Source organism: Alligator mississippiensis, chromosome 1 (assembly GCF_030867095.1).
Source record: "Alligator mississippiensis isolate rAllMis1 chromosome 1, rAllMis1, whole genome shotgun sequence".
Lineage (NCBI taxonomy): Eukaryota > Metazoa > Chordata > Crocodylia > Alligatoridae > Alligator > Alligator mississippiensis.
The window spans coordinates 426,858,450-426,878,805 of NC_081824.1; the positions used below are offsets into that span (position 1 = coordinate 426,858,450).

The 20,356-nt window shown below is 47.3% G+C and overlaps 1 protein-coding gene and 1 long non-coding RNA gene across 6 annotated transcripts in view; one reads left to right on the top strand and one right to left on the bottom strand.

The window, feature by feature from the left end:
* Positions 1-8,257, top strand: part of LOC132246609 (uncharacterized) — a 69,966-nt gene extending 61,709 nt beyond the window's left edge. For both annotated transcript variants that reach the window (XR_009457992.1, XR_009458026.1), the window contains one exon: positions 7,786-8,257. This is a non-coding gene — a long non-coding RNA (uncharacterized LOC132246609). The remainder of the gene's footprint in view (positions 1-7,785) is intronic.
* The window catches only part of MTUS2 (microtubule associated scaffold protein 2), a 575,297-nt gene that overhangs the window by 77,998 nt on the left and 476,943 nt on the right, over positions 1-20,356 (bottom strand). The window lies entirely within an intron of this gene.

A 20,356-nucleotide genomic window follows, 5' to 3' on the forward strand; every position in this document is an offset into this window, starting at 1 on the left:
CAAACCAGTGATATAACTCGGGATGAGGAAGGCATCATCCTGGGGTGCTGATTTAGGCAGGGCTTCAGAACAGTACTCCTTTTGTGAGCCTGCGTCATGGCACTGGCAGCAGCCCAACATCACTGCTGTAGCAACATTAGCAAAAACTGGGTGCAGGCAGACAGTGCTACAGCAGCAGCAGCCACCATGGAGTTGGAGTCCCCGGGGCAGGTAAGGCTGACACCCACTCCTTTACCTGGCAAGATTTTGCACAGGGCACAAAACATGCTCATTACACTTCTGAACTGCCCAGGTAGAGCTCTCATAGTCTCTCACTCTAAGGCATTTTCATCAGCCTTTCAATAATTTTTGTTGTTCTTCTCCGGACCCCTGCTAATTTTTCACCACTCCAGTTAAACTGCAGACACCAGAACTGGATGTTTCAGTATTGGTCTCCCCAACAGGTAAAATCATTCCCTAACATCTACTCCATGTTCCCTGGAAAGTGCAGTTCTCCTTTAACCCCAAAGCCCATGGGTTAATGCACACCTGTACAACTGGCAGCTTGTGGGCTTCATCTAGCCCTTGAAGGGTTAACTCAGGGGTGAGCAATTATTTTGGGTGGAGGGCTGCTTACTGAATTTTGGAAAGCCATCGAGGGCTGCATGACAGGCAGCCAGGGGCAGATAAATATTAATTTTCTACATTTTTTAGGGGCCCCACGGGCTGGATAGACTGACCTGGTGGACCACATCTGGCTCACAGGCTGCATTTTGCCCACCCCTGGGTTAACTTGTGGCCTGTGAGCTCCCGCCTAGCTGTCATTCCCCCCATTGCTGCTGTTGCCATGGCAGCTGAGATTTCTGGGACAGGGCACCATGGCAGGAGGAAGACTGGAGAGCCTGCTGTCTGCATGGCGGGTGGTGCTGTTTCATGGAGTCTCTGGCTGCTCAGAAGTTGGACAGCCCTGGGTTACAGCATTTACCTAGGATGTGAGAAATTTTCTCAGCTCCCTCCTCTGCCTGAGCTGATCCGATCTACAAGGAAGGTGCCTTAATCACCTTACTGAGGGTAGTCAGGGCTGGCTCAGCGCATGTGTGCATGCATGTGTATTTCTATGTGTGTATGCCCTAGAACACCTCCAACATGAGAGATTAGGGAAGACTCTCCCCAACGTACTCTTGCACTCTGCTGGTTAGGACACTCTCTTGAGGGGTGAGAGACCTTGATTCAAATCCCTGTTCTGCATGAGTCAGAGTTTGCATGATAAGAAAACACCTCAAAACTACAGCTCAATCTTTGGCTACAGATGGAAGTACTGCATTTTACTGCATACCACATGCATCTAAATAAAATACACTTCTTGTTTTTGGAACAAGAATGTACAAACAAACATTTTTCAGAGTCATGGCCAATTGTGTGCAACAGAATAAGTTTTCCTGGAAACAGCGTCCAGGAAGTGTGCATCAGAAACTTCTCAGTATGGCTGACCATCTCCTGAAATGCCACACTTCCTGTATACTCATTGTTTCCAGCAGGACTTACTCTGTGTCCCACAAGGTTAGGGCCCAGACCCTTGCAAAAAGTAGTAGCAAGACTGTTGGTTCTTTACTGAAAGTAGCTATATAGGTTCCTATCAATAAAGTGTTGTTTCCACATCACAAGCCTCATCAAGATACTACCAACAGCTTATTTGCTGCTTTGGATACAAGCTACACTGTTCAGCCAATAGCTACAACTGTGAGAGGGTTAACATAAGACTCTGCTCCTTCTTTTGCTGAGCAGACACAAGCAACAGCCAAAAGAAAAGGGTGTTGCTCCTGGAAAATACAGATTAGTTATCATTTTGTAACTGTCCCCTCTGAATGCTCTGATAACAATAAATGGAAGTGAAATTGCTCTAAACATAACCCTGAATTAAACAGTTTAAAGGAAAAAAAACCCCACACCCCAGGATTTTAGGAAGAAAAAGAACACAGTATTTTCCAGCGTTTTATATATGCTTAAAATAGGCAAATAGGCAAAAACCCTGTTTCAAGGCAAAAACCCTGTTTCAAGGCAGAACCCTGAGAAGCTGCTCAGGTATGCAATGACACTGAGTTCCCTGGGGAAGGAACTCAAATATTATAGTTAGGAGTAGGGTCTAAGTACTAATGAATCAATCTGATTCAGCCATTCAGTGTTGTTATTTAAATTCTTGGCTCCAATGCATTTAGCCATTTTGTTTTGAACAGATTGTACTCTTTTAGGCTAAGTACAGACAGTCAAAAAGCCCAAAGCTGAATAGATTCAGTTTTTGCAGGTTAGTCGAAGCTGTAGAGATTAAACCGAGAAGCAAGTAGGTAGACAGTCACCTTTGATTCAGGAAATGCAGCCACATGCCTGCAGTGGTTCAGGCCAGAAGCTGAGGAGCACTGGAGCACAACTTTCAGCCTGCCAGCCACTGCCCAAGGGAAGGGGATGAAGCTCCAAGGCTTTTCCCCCTTCCCTGCTCCAGCTGAGGGGACATGGCCAAGCCCCAGCACTGTGTTAGCATGCTGGACGATGGAAGTTTAAATTCCCTCCCTGGCCCACAAGGGACTCCAGCCTGTGTCTGCCTGGGCAGGGGGGCAGTGCCTGCCTGGCTTCTGCCCCCTCCCTCCCCGTTCAAGGCTGCCAGGCTAAGGAGGAGCTGGGTAGGGGAAAAGGTAGTGGCATTGGATTCATAAAAGCTTGAACAAGAATAGTCCTTTCTCAGAAATGAGCATGTATCGAACACAGCAATTTGCAACCTCAAGCATGTAACAACGAACAACCACAAATTTTTGCCTAAACTAAGATACAGTCCAATAAAACACAGCAAGAGCACAGCCAACTTGTTCTAATTTAAAATGTAAACCAAGATAACAAGTGAAAGATTTATGTTAAACCAGTTTCAGCCATTTTGAAACTGGTTTATGTGCACTGAACTTCTGTTCTGTTACAGGTTTAAACTGGTTTCTGATCACTTAAACCAGTTTATGTGTAACTTCTGTCCCTAGCCTTACAGTCTGCCTTAATAATACTGTTAACAGAGGGCTAAAGTAAAATTTTTCATGCTAAATATCTGAAATAGGATCAAATCTATCAGTCACGACTGCCTTCTGTTTGCTGTGTTCTGTTGTTGAAGTGTATTTCCTTTCATATATAATTTTCCATATTACCTAGTTCCTGTGCCCCTGGTGTTGAAGCATAGTTCCCAGCTTGCTTTCCTAATTTCTTAAGCAGTCCAAAAAAGAAATCAATTGGAAATATTTTATTTTTCCTATCAGTAAAATCAGACATAATTAAAAAAGGCCAGCCAAGCCCTTTTCTCTCAAATGAAGTCATTAGTATGGTAGTGCTGCCTATGAAGTATAATATTTATCATTTCTGCTAAGGTCTGGTCACATACTCGGAGCACACAACACAGGAAAAGAGATGCATAGCTTCAGCATTTTCTAACATGTGTGTGCAAGAAACTTTTTACAGTATTAGGAAATATTGCTGAGGGCTAGCCCACATTGGCAGAAGCCCACATTGAACATGCTGTGGGACATAAAATATTAATCACCCTCATTCATTGTAAATGAACACAAACACTGAGAATATCCTAACAAACAGAACAGGAAAGCAGCATTTACTACTTTCCTACATTTCAGACATGTGTGCCTGCTCGTACATTTTACACGCTATTCCCCTGCCTTTCCAAGCTGTCTGCTTTTATTTCATGCCTTCCTTGTTCCCTTTGTTCCACTCAAGCCACTGAACTAGCAGCCTCCTTCACTGTCCTGCCCCTGCTCATCTCTATGCCCCGTTCCTTGCAGCCATCTATGACTAGAAAGTCATATCTGATCTAACAGGCCATTCCTCAGCCACTTTTCCTCCACCTTTCAACCCCTTCCTCAAAACATTTTCTCCCTTGGAGGTGAAGCACTTGAGGAAAGCACTTGAGAAAGAAAAACAGACCATACCTGTGTGTGCATTTCTGTTCTTGTATATGTTTATATCCCCCAACAGGAATCATGGAGTAAATAAGATGTGTTCATTCTCACAATTCAATCACTCTGATATCTCTTGCATGCAGCTCCACTCTTTGACGTGCAAGTTGCCTATTTAGATAGTTTAGCACGTCAGGTCTCAGACCTCATCTTATCTTCTGTAAAGAGCCTGGCATCCTGCTGTCACAGTGTAATACTACTGATATGTTTCTAAAATCTAATGTTTTTTAAAATTAAGATTAAATATTTAACTAAACAAAAGGACACACATAAAGCATTGTTTGTTTGTTTGTTTTTTTCCTAAACCTACCTCATTCAAGTCCAGCAGGAATCTTTTTCCTTTCTCCATGCAATTAAATTTAAAAAAACACATGCTAATGTTATTTACATTGATTTTATTGCACTAGGTAAGAGGATAAAAATTGATGCTGAACTTAATGCTAAACTTCCCGATTTGTAATGGTTAAAAACAAATCAAGACAAGTATATGTTGAGCCGGTTATTTCTTCAATTAAATAGTTGGCATGGAGCTGACTTGCCAAACACTGAACATTGCCATCTCATTCATCTTTATCTTCAGTCATCAATGGTTCATCTTGCTATGTTACAAAAACAACAATAAAAAGCCCTAAACAAACATCATCTTCATTATAATTATTAAATATTTGTATTAAAGAATCAGAGTCCCAGAGCAGCAGATACTGTATGAACAGTCAAAAACCCAATCCCCTACTCTTAATAGCCTATGATTTCAAAACAAAAAACAGCGAAAGTATGGGGAGCGGGATAGAAATAATACAGTACCAAATAAGCATACAAGTACAAGGCATCACGCTCTTACCTGTTCCCATGTACATATCCAGCAATTCCTTACTGTAATGTCAGTACTGGTATCAGAAACCCAGCATCTACCTGCCTCCTCCCATTGGTATTGAAATGGGAGTCTGGTAGACTGAGGGGAGGAGATGGTAAATGTTACAAATACCTTCACTGAGGGGTAGATACAGGTTTTGCTCCCCCAGCCCTGCCAGAGGGGGCCCCCAGCTGCCAGGGCTACGGACCCAGGTCCACAGCCCCCTGCCCCTGGTCCCCCCGGCTGCCTGCTTTGGGCTTGAGCAAGACAGCTTCCCCCCACTACACACACACCTGGGGGCAGAGGGGACTCACGCCCCCCAGATCTGTATGTGGGTCAGGCGTAGGTTGCAGGTGCAGGTTCCCACCCTGCTTCGCTCCTCTGGGGCCTCCGCCACCTGGCAGGAACGACCCGGTGCAGCTGGGGACAGTGGGGCTGTGCGGGGATCTCACCACTGCTCACCCCCCGCTGCCCTGGCATTGTGCCTCCTGCACCTGCCACTGCTTTGAGGGGCACAGCCCCGCGCTGCTGCCCTCGCTACAGCCCTGTGCACAGGAGGTTCATTGCCAAGGCAGCTCAGGGCAAGCAGCGGTGGGCAAGGAGATCCCCGGGTGGCTCCTTTGCTCCCTGACATGCCGGGTGGTGGGGCAGGGAAGCAGGGCGGCAGGGGACAGCGGGTCTGTGCCAAGAAGCTGCTTGCTGCTGTTTCCTGCTGCCCTGCTTCCCTCCCTGCCTTGGCAATGCACCTCCTGCGTGTGGGACTGCAGTGAGGGCAGTGGCATGGGGCTGCGCCCCTCAAAGCAGCAGCAGGCACAGGAGGTGCATTGCCAGGGCAGCAGAGGGGCAAGCAGCGGTAAGATCCCTGCATGGCCCCACTGTCCCGAGCTGTGTTGGGTCACGCCCGCCAGCTGGCAGAGGCCCCGGAAGAGGGAAGCAGGGTGGGAGTCCATGCCTGCAACCTGCACCTGCCCCGCGTATAGATTTGGGGGGCACAGCTCTCCCCTGTTCCCCTGAGAATGCACAAGCCGGCCCTCGACCTCCCCTGGACAAGCCACCTGAGGCCCCGTCCTACTCCACACTGGGGCCCTGCAGCTGCTCATTGCGGCCCCAAGCACTGCCTGGCTAGGCAGCAATCGCATCCCCCACCCCACCTACCTGCTGGAGCTGCTCTGCAGGCTGCCTGGGGCCACATGCATGTACATGCACTTGGTGCCCCCTGTCTCACCGCCTTCCTTCCGCTCCCTCTGATGTCCCTGCAGGCTGGAATTCGTGATAAGTCCCTAACCCCATTTTTCCCATGAGCCTTTTGTCTTACCAACCATGGTTTTGGCAACCATGGGAACTTTCAGGAACCTAACCCCCATGGTTGACAAGGGAAACCTGTAGTTCAATTCTCACTTTTTGGGGAATATAAAGAACTTAAATCTCACTAAAGAAGCATACGTGGGTGTGAAGTCAGAAGACATGCAGGTATGCATGTACTTGCAAATCACCTTTAAACCAGCTGCACGTAAGAGCATGTGGAAAGGATATATTCACGAGCAGGCAGGGCAGAGCACTATCATAGCATGCTACCAGTCCAAGGCTTGGTTTCCTGGGCAAATCTGCAGGTAGGCGGCAGTTCTATTATTTTGTTGCCAAGCAGAGGTAGCTCAGTGCTGTCAACATAACTATTCTCTGGAGAAAATTCTTACGTGAGCAAGCAGCTGTTAAGAAATTCAGTAGTAGCCATTACAGCTGGGTGGATAATTTATGATTCTGAACATGATACAAGGGTTAGTCTTGAAATCATTTGCATTCAACTTTTTCTTCTGAAATAATTTTTGCAGCTTGCCTTCCAATAGTAAGGCTGATTGGAGGACAACAATTCCATTTTGCAGCAATTTCTGAGGGAGGTTTTGAAAGTTGGTTTTCACACCCATTGGAATGAAACCCAAATCTTTGAGCATTTTCATGAAAATGGACATGGGCAAAACCATCCATTTTCAGATTAAAGCTTGGTCTTTTTGCATCAGAGAGAGGTGTGTGTGTGTGTCAAGGGGGTTAAGATACTTGCTTGGCTTGTGGAAGTTGTAGGCTTGATTTTCAGCTTTCCAGTGATTTGCAGCAGGGATTTTCACTAAGGACCACTCTGCACTCACAGGGCAGCATCTTGAACAAGACACACAGGCTATTAACCACTGAGTTGTTATGTGAGAGTCTCTCCATCTCTCTCCCTTCCCCTGATGAACACTTCATCAAAACTGGTATGTGTCCATGAAACATTTCAATTAAATTTCAGCTCTAGTGAACAGTCCTATCATGGGTATCCAGTATCAGAAATTCAGCCTATTTTTGTTGCATCAGTAGGGCATATGGCGTATTTCTATCTCTTGTGTATAATTTTAGACTGATGCGTCTGATATATCGGTGTGTACGATTCTGATGTGAATAAGCATTTCAGCATATGAAACTTGTAAAACTTCTTTGTTTTGCAAACATTCCTGCCAGCAACTTTATTTGCTAGAAGGTATGTAGGAACCACCCACAGAAATGGTATAAACCCGGCCAAAGCAAAGTGTTTATACATCTGAATGCATTTGTAGTATTTGCCCAGCTCAAGCAGCTGCATTGCACTGTTAGGGGTGGGAAGTTGGCCTTGGGTGGACTCTGTTCATACACTGCTGATCTTTGAACTGTCTGTGCTTTTTGGTAACTTGTGCAGACTCGATCTTCCTTCAGTAGAGCCTGGAGGCTTGTTTAAAGAGGTGTAATAGTACAGCTGGCATTCGGGCAATATTAAAAATGTGCATTATTAATTCAAGAGACCAGAAGAACAATTTCATAATCTTTCCATTTATTTGGTGAACAGGGACTATGTTATAAATGTGTTTACAGCGATTTCTGAGTTAGTCTAATAAAAGGTATCATCTCTGAACCAAGAGTTCTAGAGTTCTGCATTTCTTTTTGTCCCAGACCAACACAAATATCAAATATATACCCTGAAACATGGAAGATGCCAAATTTTAGCTGATTTTGGATTTAATCTTCATTGCTGAATGACAAGAAAGAGTTCTACACCTCCCAGCCCGTCTGCCATCTGACACGGCCAGGGAAGGAATCCTGTCTTATCTGCACATCAAAGAGCAACTCACAAAGACACTCATGGACCCAGAAGAACAGATTTCCACCTTCAGCTTACTCTGTGCAAAAATGAAGTTTATTTTCTACCTATGGGGACTTTGTACCATCTTTAATTTTCCCTAAGCCTGAGGAAGGATGTGTGTGCCTGAAAGCTTGCAGAAAAAAGATAATTTCTTTGCTATTTCTTAGTTGGTCTAATAAGAGGTATCATCTCCGAACCAAAAGTTCTAGAGTTTTGCATTTTTTTTTGTCTCAGAACAACATGGCTACCAAATACATCCCTTTACAGCACACAACATTTACACCTTTGTTCTACCACACATTGGAAAGTGCATGCGCACACTACCCGGAAAGGATTTATTAATGCCTCCATTCAGCATGGGGAATGGAGGCATCATTAGGTGCTTGTAATAATAGCTGTTAATGTATTTCTGATACACAAGGCCCTCCCCACAAAGAACTGATCTAAAAAATACTGAAGTCAGTGGGCGTCTTTTCCATAGGCTATAGTCGGGGTTGGATCATTCTCTAATTCACTTCATGGAGACTGACTATGAAAGATTGTCATATATTTCATATTTTGAAAGTGATGCTGAGCAACTGCTGACAGAAACCATTTAACACATCATATTATTTATATAGATTTCTATAATTGTGCACATAAATGCTACTGGACCCATGTTCAGGAACTGTCCAATGCAGTTATTCTCAACCTTTTTCAGACTTAAGGAACTCCTCATTAGATTCAATAGGGCACCCTCTGGAAAATCCCAGTTCTTAGCTTTCACTTGTTTTTTGAAAATGGCAAAATAATAGAGCAGTTCTTCTGTTGCAAAGAACTCAGAAAGACCACAACAGGTCAGAAGGTTTTTGACAGTATGGATTCCAATTTGAAATCTCTGGGTGTATCTTGTGAACGATGTGCAGGGGTCTTGTTACACAGTAATTTTGGGCACTTGAAACTAGTTTTAAGCACTCATTATGCAGCTCAAAGTTACGTCACACCAGGGCAGGATTATCTCTGATCTATGCTACCCAGTTCATGTTATACTAAGGTGCAGACATGCAAGGATACACCTTAGTGTAATCACACCCCCCACTCCCTGCTCCCCCCTCCCCACTGGTCTGGATCAGGCCCATGACCCATACCCTTCCCAGCACCCCAGATCCCAGCTCACTGCCCCTACCTTGCCCACTGCTTTCTTGTGGCTGCCCATGTTGTCTGTCCTAGAGGAGCAGCCAGGTTAACCTGCCTGCCCAAACAACTTTGGAACAGAAGAGCAGCAGCCCAGAAAGTTAACCCTTCCCTGCCTGCTCCCCTGGGACAGACAGCACAAGCAGCCGCAAATAATGCCCTGGAGGTGGCGGGGTGGGACAGGATGCAGAGGAGCACCCCAAGGGGAAGGGGATGGGGGAACTGGGAGAGCCCTGGGGGCCAGGGGGGAAGCCCAGAATAGGAGGGGGGAATTCTTACCTTTCATCCTGTAGGCCCCTGCTGGCCTCAATGTGTGACTGCTCCAAACTCAAGTTAACACTAATACTCATCAACATTTGTGCAACTCACAGTGTAACGTGTAACAAGGCCCTAGGCGTTTGCACACTTAACGGTGCTAATATTGCATGGTTCCCCTTAAAAAGATCTCATGGAACCCCAGGGTGTTGCCATACCCTCTCTGAGAATCACTGGTCTAATGAAACTAAGTTTCTTTTGAAAATGCAGATTTGTTGAGCACCAAATGCTATGCTTGAAACATCTTGGGCTTGACAAACTTTTGCTGAATCCAACCCAGGATCTAATGAAACCCAACATATATCCCTAGGGGACCTGCCATGTCCAGGGCCTTCCCCAAAGCTATGGACCCTGAAAGTGCTAGATCTCCTGCCCCTGGGGCACCGTGTGGTATGGCTGCCTGGCAGGGATCCACAGTCTGCTGGTCTGGGGGACACCCTACATATAAACTGTCCCCAGGGCTGGGGACCCTGACATTGTAGGGTTGCCAACTATGGAGCAGACAGTCATGACAGAGCTCCTTATTGTAGAGTGATGATCTGGGCCCTGATTAGAGTGAAAGTCAAGCTGCCAGTCTCACTGCTGAGCCTGGATGTTTGGTGCCAGGATGCCCAGCCTGGGTCAGTCTGGAGGGTCTGCCAAAGCTCTCAGAGCTCCCAGGTCCCCGCTGTAGAGCTGTGACTTGGCACCTGGAAATCCTGGAAAGGGAGGGGTGGGCCCAGGAGCCAGAGATCCTGCTGTTCAGTGAAAATTGATTTTTTAGACTGTTTCACTGTCTTTCTTTGCAGAGGAACTGCCAATTACACTGGGCAGCTCTAGAGCCCAGGAAGCCCATTTCATTCTGGGGGCACTAAGCTTTTGTGCTTCCAAAGCAAAATGTATAAAAACATTTGGGTCATAGGAAATTCCATGTTTAGGTCTTGGGCTGGATTTGGACTGAAACCAAAATTTCAAATAAATGAAGTTTCCTGCCATTTGGAAACCCTGAAACTCTGCTTTTCAGTCAGGCTGAAACTGGATTTTATATATTGTACATTAGAGTAGCACAAGAACGCATCCAAAACTGATACATCACTGTGACTCATACAATCATGTAACCTTAAAATAGTGTGACCCACTTTTTTAAACATATAGAAATGTCAAGTAAAAATAGCTACTCTGAATATCAGGTTGGAGAAAGTAGTATACCCTGGAAAAAAGGAAGTTTAGATAATCAAGGCATACTAATAAGCACTTCATAGCTGAGGGATTTGGAGCAGACAAATGGACAGGAAGACTACTTTGACAAATCTTGAACTGTGGTAATATTATGGTTCCAGTTCTGGGCTGTGTTTAGCATGGGCTGACTGCTCTGGTCATGTTTCAGAAGTGAGTCTTATAATTTTATTCAGGATGCCTTGCACTGTCCCTCACAAACCAGCTTTTAGCTTCCCCAAGCTCCTCAAAGGCTCATGTAGGGCTTGCACAGGCCTTGGTGGTAGTGTGTCCTGCAAGAGATGCCACTGAGCACTTTCTGCCCACTTGCTCCCCTGGCATGTGCCAAACCTGGAGATATCTTGCTGAGGCTGCTCTGGGGGTGGCCCCCCATGGTCATTCAAGACCACAATCTCCTACGCACTTGAAAACAGCCTCAGGGACAACCCTGGAGTGGATTCACCAGCTGATTCCCAAGTAAAAGTGAGCAAGCAGGGCATGCTCTGGGACATCTCTGCTGGCACATGTTGTAGCCATAAGATGTGCCCCTAATCTCAAGACCTGGCAGCTCATTCTGGGGTATTATTTAAATGACTGCTGGTTAAAAGCGAGGCTGTCAAAAACAACAGCTAGGCTGTCAACAACTGCTTATATGAAAATCACTAATATGAAACACAGGAGGAAACAAATCCACTTTTACCTGACGTTTTGAAGCAGAGTCTAAATAAATCTCTCTTTGAGGATAGCATCTAAATGAGGAGATATTTAATTTTTAATGAAGACATAAAACCACTTCAGTGAAAGTACCAGAATGCCTGTGGCCATTACCTTGTTATCTTGAAAATGGAAATAGTTATGTGGCATTAATATAACAATCCTCCAGTCAAGGCACATCCATGGAGTCTAATTAGGGATTCACTTCCAAAACACTGCTCATATTTAAAATTTTAATGAGTTAACAGATTACAAGCAAACCTGGAAGTCCTGCTTATTGTTAAAATTTCCTGGCACCTTCCATCACGAAATATTGTTTTCAATTGTATATAGGTTTGCTGAACTAACAGCTTGGGTAGAAATGTCACGTCCATTGTCTATCTCAAGCTGTTTTGGTTTTTTTGGGGGGGGCAGGGGGAAGTTAATGTTTCAGCTCAAAGAAAGTTGTTATTTCTGAAAACAAGATTAAGGAAGAAATTAAAATTTTGCCCAAGTTAAGAAAATGTTTACATCTGTTTTATTAACATGCTTTAATGCTTTCATGCATCAAAGCAGAGACTCTAAAATCTGGATATGGTGGATAGAGAGATTGCCAGGCACCAGGGATATGCTTTTTGTCATGTCTTTGAAATCTGACCCAAATTTGGCCCAGCCATTAGCCTGTGATACATTTAAACTCCTCCGACAACATATATTCATCAAGTTCTTTCAGATCACTATTGACATGACAGTTTGGCAGCTCAATTCTCCAAAGTTTCCCTCTGTTCTGAATATGTCTCCGTGTCCTCATAGTTCCTAATCTTGACCACAACTATGCAAAGAGTTAACTGGGTATACTGGCAGTTCTGGGAAAGAAATGAAGTCTTTCATTTTTCATCATTTTCAGTGAATTGAAAATATTTCATTTGGTAATAAATCATAAACAATTTATTTGAAAGACAGCAAAGTTTTCATTGGGATTTCTGGTATGTTTATCATTTTTTAAAAATAAAAGCAAACGAGAACTGGAAGCAAAAGCCTAGGCTTATCTGGGGACTGAGGTGCCAATCAGAAACTGGAAATGGTAGCAGAGGTTGTGTTGGCCTGTCCCAGAAGCCCAGTAGTCGGGTCACTCCTCCAAGATGAGGGCAACTCAAGTTCAAATCTCCTCTCTCCTGGATGTGGAGCAGGGGCTGAACCCAGGTCCTCTGATACTCAGGAGAGTGCTCTCACTAGTGGTCAACCACAGACACTACTGCTGAAACTGTTCCATTTTGTATAGCTAATTAAATATCCAGGCCAGAAAAAAGCATGCAGGGATGACTCCCAGGAAGGTGGAAATGGAAGCTGGAAGCTTATGCTCTCTGGCAACAAGTAGAAATCTTCATCTCCACCTGCAGCAGTTCGTCTGGAGACTAGATACAGAGCCCTAGCAACAGAGGGCGAGGAGCATGGTCCATTGGTGGAGGACAGGCCAGGCCTTCTCAAGGTGAGAAGGATTAGACCACCACCACCATGGGCAACTGGTGCCTCCCGAGTCTGGGGGGGCACCAGCAGGGCTCAACTGGGGGGGTCCCCAGTGGCCAGACAGCAACTGGGGGGGGCAGAGGATCCCCCAGGGGCCAGTCACTGAGCATGTGAGTGGCACAGGGGGGCGGCTGAAGTGCCAGCACTTCCACATACAGCATGCTGGCAGCAGAACTTCTGCCACCGGCACTTCTGCCACCGACATCCTGCTGATTTCATGGGGGGCACAAGCGCTCTCTGTGCCCACCTAGCAGCCAGAGCACTTACTGTGAGTGGGGGCACCAGCACTCTCAGGGGGGGCACATGCATCCACATGCCCCCCCAGGCATCGCCTATGACCACCACCAAGAAGAAGCAATGGGTTGTGGTGGTTGGAGACTCCCTTCTGTAGGGGACTGAGGGATCCACCTATTGACCTGACTTCTTGCCTCAGGAAGTCTGCTGCTTGCCCGGAGCCCAGATCCAAGATGTCACAGAGGGATTACTGAGAGTCATCCAGTCCTCTGACTACTACCCCATGCTGCTCATCCATGTGGGCACCAATGATACTACCAGGGGAAACCCTGAGCGGATCAAAAGTGACTACAGGGCACTGGTGCCAGGGTGAAGGGGACGAGGCTGGGCTCAGGTGGTATTTTCTTCACTCCTTCCAGTCAAGGGAAAGGGCCTGGGCTTTGGCTTCTTTGACCACAGGATGATGTTCCAAAAGGAAGGATTGCTAGGAAGCAGTGGGATCCACCTGACAAAGAGAGGGAAGACCATCTACTCAGACAGGCTCGGTGACCTAGTGAGGAGGGCTTTAAATTGGGTTCACCGGGAGATGAAGACCAACGCCCTGAGATTAGTGGGGAAGTGGGTGACCTGAAGGAAGAGCAAGCAGGAGGGGGCAAAAGGGGAGGTGTTTTCATTCTTCCAGGCCAATCGACTAGTTACCTCAGGTGCCTGTAGACGAATGCACAGAGCCTGGGAAACATGCAGGAAGAACTGGAAGTTTTTGCATTGTCACAGAACTATGATGTGATTAGAAGAACAGAGACTTGGTGGGAGCTCACATGACTGAAGCACTGTCATGGATGGGTACAAACTGTTCATAGATTCATAGATGCTAGGGTCAGAAGGGACCTCAATAGATCATTGAGTCCGACCCCCTGCATAGGCAGGAAAGAGTGCTGGGTCTAGATGACCCCAGCTAGATGCCTATCTAACCTCCTCTTGAAGACCCCCAGGGTAGGGGAGAGCACCACCTCCCTTGGGAGCCCGTTCCAGACCTTGGCCACTCGAACTGTGAAGAAGTTCTTCCTGATGTCCAGTCTAAATCTGCTCTCTGCTAGCTTTTGGCCATTATTCCTTGTAACCCCCGGGGCCGCCTTGGTGAATAAAACCTCACCAATTCCCTTCTGTGCCCCCGAGATGAACTTATAGGCAGCCACAAGGTCGCCTCTCAACCTTCTCTTGCGGAGACTGAAAAGGTCCAGGTGCCCCAGTCTCTTCCCGTAGGGCTTGGTCTGCAAGCCCTTAACCATACGTGTGGCCCTTCTCTGGACCCTCTCCAGGTTATCCACATCCCTCTTGGAGTGCAGTGCCCAGAATTGCATGCAGTACTCCAACTGTGGTCTGACCAGCACCCGATAGAGGGGAAGTATCACCTCTTTGGATCTATTCGTCATGCATCTGTTGATGCACGATAAAGTGCCATTTGCTTTTCTGATGGCTTTGTCACACTGCCAACTTATGTTCATCTTGGAGTCCACTAGGACTCCAAGATCCCTTTCCGCTTCCGTGCCACCCAGCAGGTCATTTCCTAGGCAGTAGGTGTGCTGGACATTTTTCCTCCCTAGGTGCAACACTTTGCATTTCTCCTTGTTGAATTGCATTCTGTTGTTTTCTGCCCACTTGTCCAACCTATCTAGGTCTGCTTGCAGCTGTTCCCTGCCCTCCGGTGTGTCCACTTCTCCCCACAGTTTTGTGTCATCCGCAAACTTGAACAGAGTACACTTCACTCCCTCGTCCAAGTCGCTGATGAAGACATTAAAGAGTATCGGTCCAAGGACCGAGCCCTGCGGGACCCCACTGCCCACACCCTTCCAGGTCAAAACCGACCCATCCACCACAATTCCTACCAGTATTCCCACCCAGAGCAGGGGGGTTGGACTCATTAATCTTTCAAGGTCCCTTCCAGCGCTTAATTTCTATGATTCACATGATTCTATGATTTAGTTGTGGCAGATGACAGAACAAGGAGCAACAGTCTCAAGTTCAGGAAGGACACGCAGGGGAGAAGAGGTGGAGGAGTTGCACTTATGTAAAAGAGCCATATGATTGCTCAGAGCTCCAGTATGAAATTGGAGATAGGCCTGTTGAAAGTCTCTGGGTTATGGTTAGAAGTGAGAGCAACAAGGGTGATGTCGTGGTGGGTGTCTGCTACAGACCACCAGATCAGGGGGAAGTGGTAAATGAGGCTTTCTTCAAACAGCTAATGGAAGCTTCCTGATCACAGGCCCTTGTTCTCATGTGGGACTTCAGTCACCCTAACATCTGCTGGGAGGGCAATACAGCAGTACACAGGCAGTCCAGGAAATTTTTGGAAAGTGTTGGGGACAACTTCCTGGTGCAAGTGCTGGAGTAGCCAACTAGGGCCATGGTCTTCTGGATCTGCTAATTACAAACAGGGAAAAATTGGTTGGGAATGTACTAGTAGATGGCAACTTGGATAGGCATCTTGAAGTGGAGTTTGAAAGAGGATGGAGTTAGACCAGGGGTGGGCAAAATATAGTCCATGGGCCAAAACCAGCCCACCAGGCAATGTCATCCAGCCTGTAGGTGCTCACCAACTAACTGTACCCCACCCAGCCCTTCTACTCACAAGGGTGGGAGCGAGGCACCCACATATACAGCTCCTTCCACTATATACCCTATTGTGCCTCACTCCCACCCTTGTGGGTGGAGGGGCCTGGGCAAGCCAGCATGCAGTTTCCGGGCAAGGTTGCTGCTGCCATTGGTGCAGTCTCTGGGGGACCCGCTCAGCTTCCCTGGTATCCTGCTTGCTCCAGGCACCAGGCAGGGAAGTGGTGGAAGCAGGGCTGCAGCTGGGAGGGAGCACAGAGCATGGGGCTGGGGTTGGCAGCAGCACAGAGCCTGCACCCAGGGGGCAGTGGGAGTGCAGAGCTCAGGTGGGCAGGATGTGGGCGAGACGAATGGTAGGGAGTGTGGGGACCCCACACACACTGCCCCCCATGGTGCACAGCCTCTGCTGATGGCAGCAGCAGGAGGTGGAAACTTGGGGCACTCGTGGCTAGTGCAGGTTCTGCCACCAACAGTGCACAGCTCCAGCCAGAGCTGCACATGGAGGTGAGGAGAGCAGCCTGGCTGGCCTGATTCTATCGTGTGGGGCTCCCCACGGTGTGCGTGCAACTTGCACACTCATAAGCTACCAGTGGAAGCTTTGAATGATGGAGCTGGCTGCCTTCACCACTCCCTGCCGGGCAGGTCCCAGGACTCCCCCAGAAGTGAAGGGTAGCTCCAAGTACTACTTCTCCATGGAGCCCTGGGACCTACATGTCAGGGAACAGCAAAGGCAGCCAGTTCCATCACATGGGGCTTCCTCTGGTGGTGTGTGAGTGCAGGAGTTGCATGTGCACCGCAGAGAGCCCTGCACAATAGAGGCAGGATGACTGGGCTGCACTCCTTGCCCCTATGTGCAGCTATGGCCAGAGCTGCATGCCACCAGTGGCAGCACCTGTGCTGGACACAAGTGCCCCGAGTGCCTCTGCCTGTTGCTGCGGTCACTGGCAGGGACTGTGCACCATGGGGTGAGTGTGAGGGGGGCCACACACCCCCAAACCTCCCTTATACCGCACAAACTCCCCACACCCACACCCTGTTCCCACAACCTTCCCACATATACACACACCCTCCCAACATACCCCATTGCCCCCTAACACACAGCCATACCCTCTCACAACTCTCCCATGCCCCTTACACCCTACCCCTACCATATACATCCCACCATCTCCAACCACACCCCACACTCCCCCACACACAATATAGAGTAAGACTTTATTTCTGAGCTATTATGCAATCATCTCTATATACACTATGCAAACACAAATCATGGCAAAAATATTTTTTGTAATAAAATTAAAATATGTTATAGTAGATGTTTGACTTTTAGTATATGATTTGGTTATTTTCTGGTTCCAAGATGGCAACCCTTCCCTCCCAAAAGGAGTATTTCTGGGGGGCAAGGGAAGGGACTTTGGGTGGTCAAGGGTTAGGGGCAAGGCTTCCTGTCCCAAGATGGCGACCAGGTGGCAGAGCTCCTGTCAAGGGGCGGAGCTACACTTGCAGCCCTCAACATCTCACCAAAACTCATTAAGCAGCCCTCCAACTGAAATAATTGCCTGCCCCTGAGCTAGATTGTTCTGAGGAGGAACTTGGTAGGCATTTATAAGTATGTAAAGGGTGAATATCAGGAGCTGGGAGAAAAACTGTTCACTAGGGCACCCCAGGGGAGGACAAAGAGCAATGGCCATAAACTGTTAGAGGATGGTTTCAGGTTGGATGCAAGGAAGAACTTATTTATGGTAACTATGACCAGAATCTGGAATAGACTTCCAAAGGAGGTGGTGCAGTTCCCAACCTTGGAAGTGTTCAAAAGGAGATTGGACAGACACCTTCCTGGGATCATTTCATCTCAGCAGTATTCCTACCCAGAGCAGGGGGGTTGGACTCAATGATCTTTCGAGGTCCCTTCCAGTGCTTAGTTTCTATGATTCACATGATTCTATGATTTAGTTGTGGCAGATGACAGAACAAAGAGCAACAGTCTCAAGTTGCAGCAAAGGAAATTGAGGTTAGATATTAGGAAGAATTTTCTCACTAGGAGGGTAGTAAAACACTGGAACCCAGAGAGGTTGTGGACTCTCCATCCTTGGAGGCTTTTAAGACCTGGCTAGACAGAGCCTTGGCTGGGATAATTTAGTTGGGGATGGTCCTGCTTTGAGCAGGAGGTTGGACTAGATGACCTCCTGAGGTCCCTTTCAACCCTAATTTTCTATGATTCTATGACACTTATTACTTGCTAGTCAGAGCTCTCAGCTTCCTGCTGCAGGGAATATTTAATTATTTATACCAAGTGGAATAGCTTTGAAAGCAAAGACCGCGGGAAAAAAATCCCCAGATCCTCAAGATCCTACAGTGGTGAGGAACTCCTTGTTAGGGATCAATATGTTCCACAAGACAGAATTTCGTGTTCTGGGTTTTTTTTAAACCTTAAAAATTGCACAGAAAAATACTACACTAAAAACACTATGCAAAAAATACTGAAGTTGAAAGTCAAATACTTTCAATCTATGAGATGCTTGAATGAAGCATCCTTCTGCAACCCTACTTCGGGTACGTTGTGTGTACCTGTTAATGATACAGCCTCTAAGCACGCAATCACAACACCCCTGTCCCATTCAGTGCAGTATGGATCTACTCTAAACATGAATCAAGATCCTTTGGTGCAGGAGACTGTGTCCTGTAGGAACCTTGCCTTACATGTTCAGTAGCTGGAAGGTCAGTAGTGAATGAGGTGGGAGAAGAGAAAGGTGGGACTCACAGTTACAGCAACTGATTGTTCCATGGAGAACAGAATTCTACTCCTGCCTCTGTCACAGAGCTACTATGTGTGGCTAGCTAAGTCACTTCAACCAAGCTTCTCACAGATGATTGGAAATGATGTGTTCTTCATTTTCTGTCTGCTCAGAATGAAGCATCTGCCAGAACTGCTGAGTTCTCACAGCTGGAGCTGAAGCCTGTGGGAGTTGCTTTAAAAACACACTGTGCTACATTATTCAAACCAGGCCCTGGCTTCAAAAGGTGGCACTGTAACTATGTGAATGGTTTAAGCAATTTTGGTCTTAATTGTCTCTCAGTGCCTCAGTTCCCCAACTGTAAAATGGGAACAAGAGTACTTTCTCACCTGATAGGGGGTTTATTCAGAAAGCACTCACAAACTAGATTGAAAGCAACAGAAAAAGCTAAGGAGGAAATGAATAATTTTCTATTCTTTTTAGACTGTGCCATGTGTCTGATAAACAAGGCCCAGGGCCATTTGCTGAAAAAGGAAGAGAAAAAAGGCCTACTGTGTAACTAAATGCCTATTCACTGACTGACGCAGAAGTGCTGAGGAAAAATAGGACATAACTACTAAATAATAACTGTGCCATACATGCAAGCGGGCCAAACCAAAGCCTTAATCCTGGCATTCACTACCTTTGGAGTGCTTAACCTGCAATTGTAAAGTCCTTTTGACACGTTTTTTGATGCAACTATATACCTATGTTAAAAAGGAAACTACTAGGCCTGTGCAAAATGGCTAGTATTTGCTTCAGATTCAGATTTGGCCGATTTGGGGGACAGTGATTCGATTCAGTGATTCAATAGTTGTCCTGAACTGATTTGGCCAAATCTGATTCGGAGATTCGGCTGCCGCCAAATCGGCCAAATCTCCGAATCAAACAGGCCCCATCCCCCGCCTGCTCTCCCAGCCCATCAATGGCTGACCCACCTGGCCCCAGCTCCCGGCTCTTTGGGGAAAAAAAAGCCCTGCACTCACCGAATGCTACCAGGTGGGGAGGCAATCCCTGCTGCCCCCACTGCCCCACGCTGCATGGAAGGCTCTGCCACAAGCCCCCAGAAGCCCCGAGGCTGCTGCAGCAGCCGGTGCATGCGGGGCTTTTTTTTTTTTTTTAAGGAACCGGGAGCTAGGGCAGGTGGGGCAGCCATGGGGCTGGGACAGCAGGCAGCGGTCAGTGGGCTCATGGAAGAGCCCACCATGCAGCATGGGGCAGTGGGGGGCAGTGGGGATTGCCCCCCTGCCTCAGCCTGGCAGCAGCCAGTGAATGGGGGCTTTTTTTTTTTAGAGCCGGGAGCTGGGCCAGGAAGAGAAGCCATGGGGCCGGGGGGGGGGGGGGGGGAGCTGGCAAGGGTCCCCCCCATGGTCCTCTCCCCCCTCCTCCAGCACCCCCTCCCCCACCTCCTACTTACCAGCACAGAGTCCAGGTCCAGCTCCCTGAGGCAGCCAGCAAGGACTTCCTGAATCTCTGAAGCTCTCCGAATCTTTTCCAAATAGATTTGGAGAGCTTCGAATCGATTCGGAATTTTAATTGGTTTCCTGATTCGATTTGGATTCAGAGATTCGGCCACCGAATCAGGTCGAATCTCCACTGAATCAAATCAGCACCCAAAGCTGCGCACGGCTGTAGAAACTATCATGTGGGAGACAGCTGGCTGGAGGAAGGGACACCAGCTGGGTAGAGGAGGGATACAGAAATACCCCATACTTTTGGGTTGAGTAGGTGCAGTAGTGTAGGAACATAGCCGAATGCCTGGGGAACAGGGGCAGCGGTGACTTCTGGCTGCCATTAAATCCTGATTGTGATCATGTGGCTGCTGACAGCAGCTGTTTGGGTTTTTTTGCTCTCCCTCCCCACA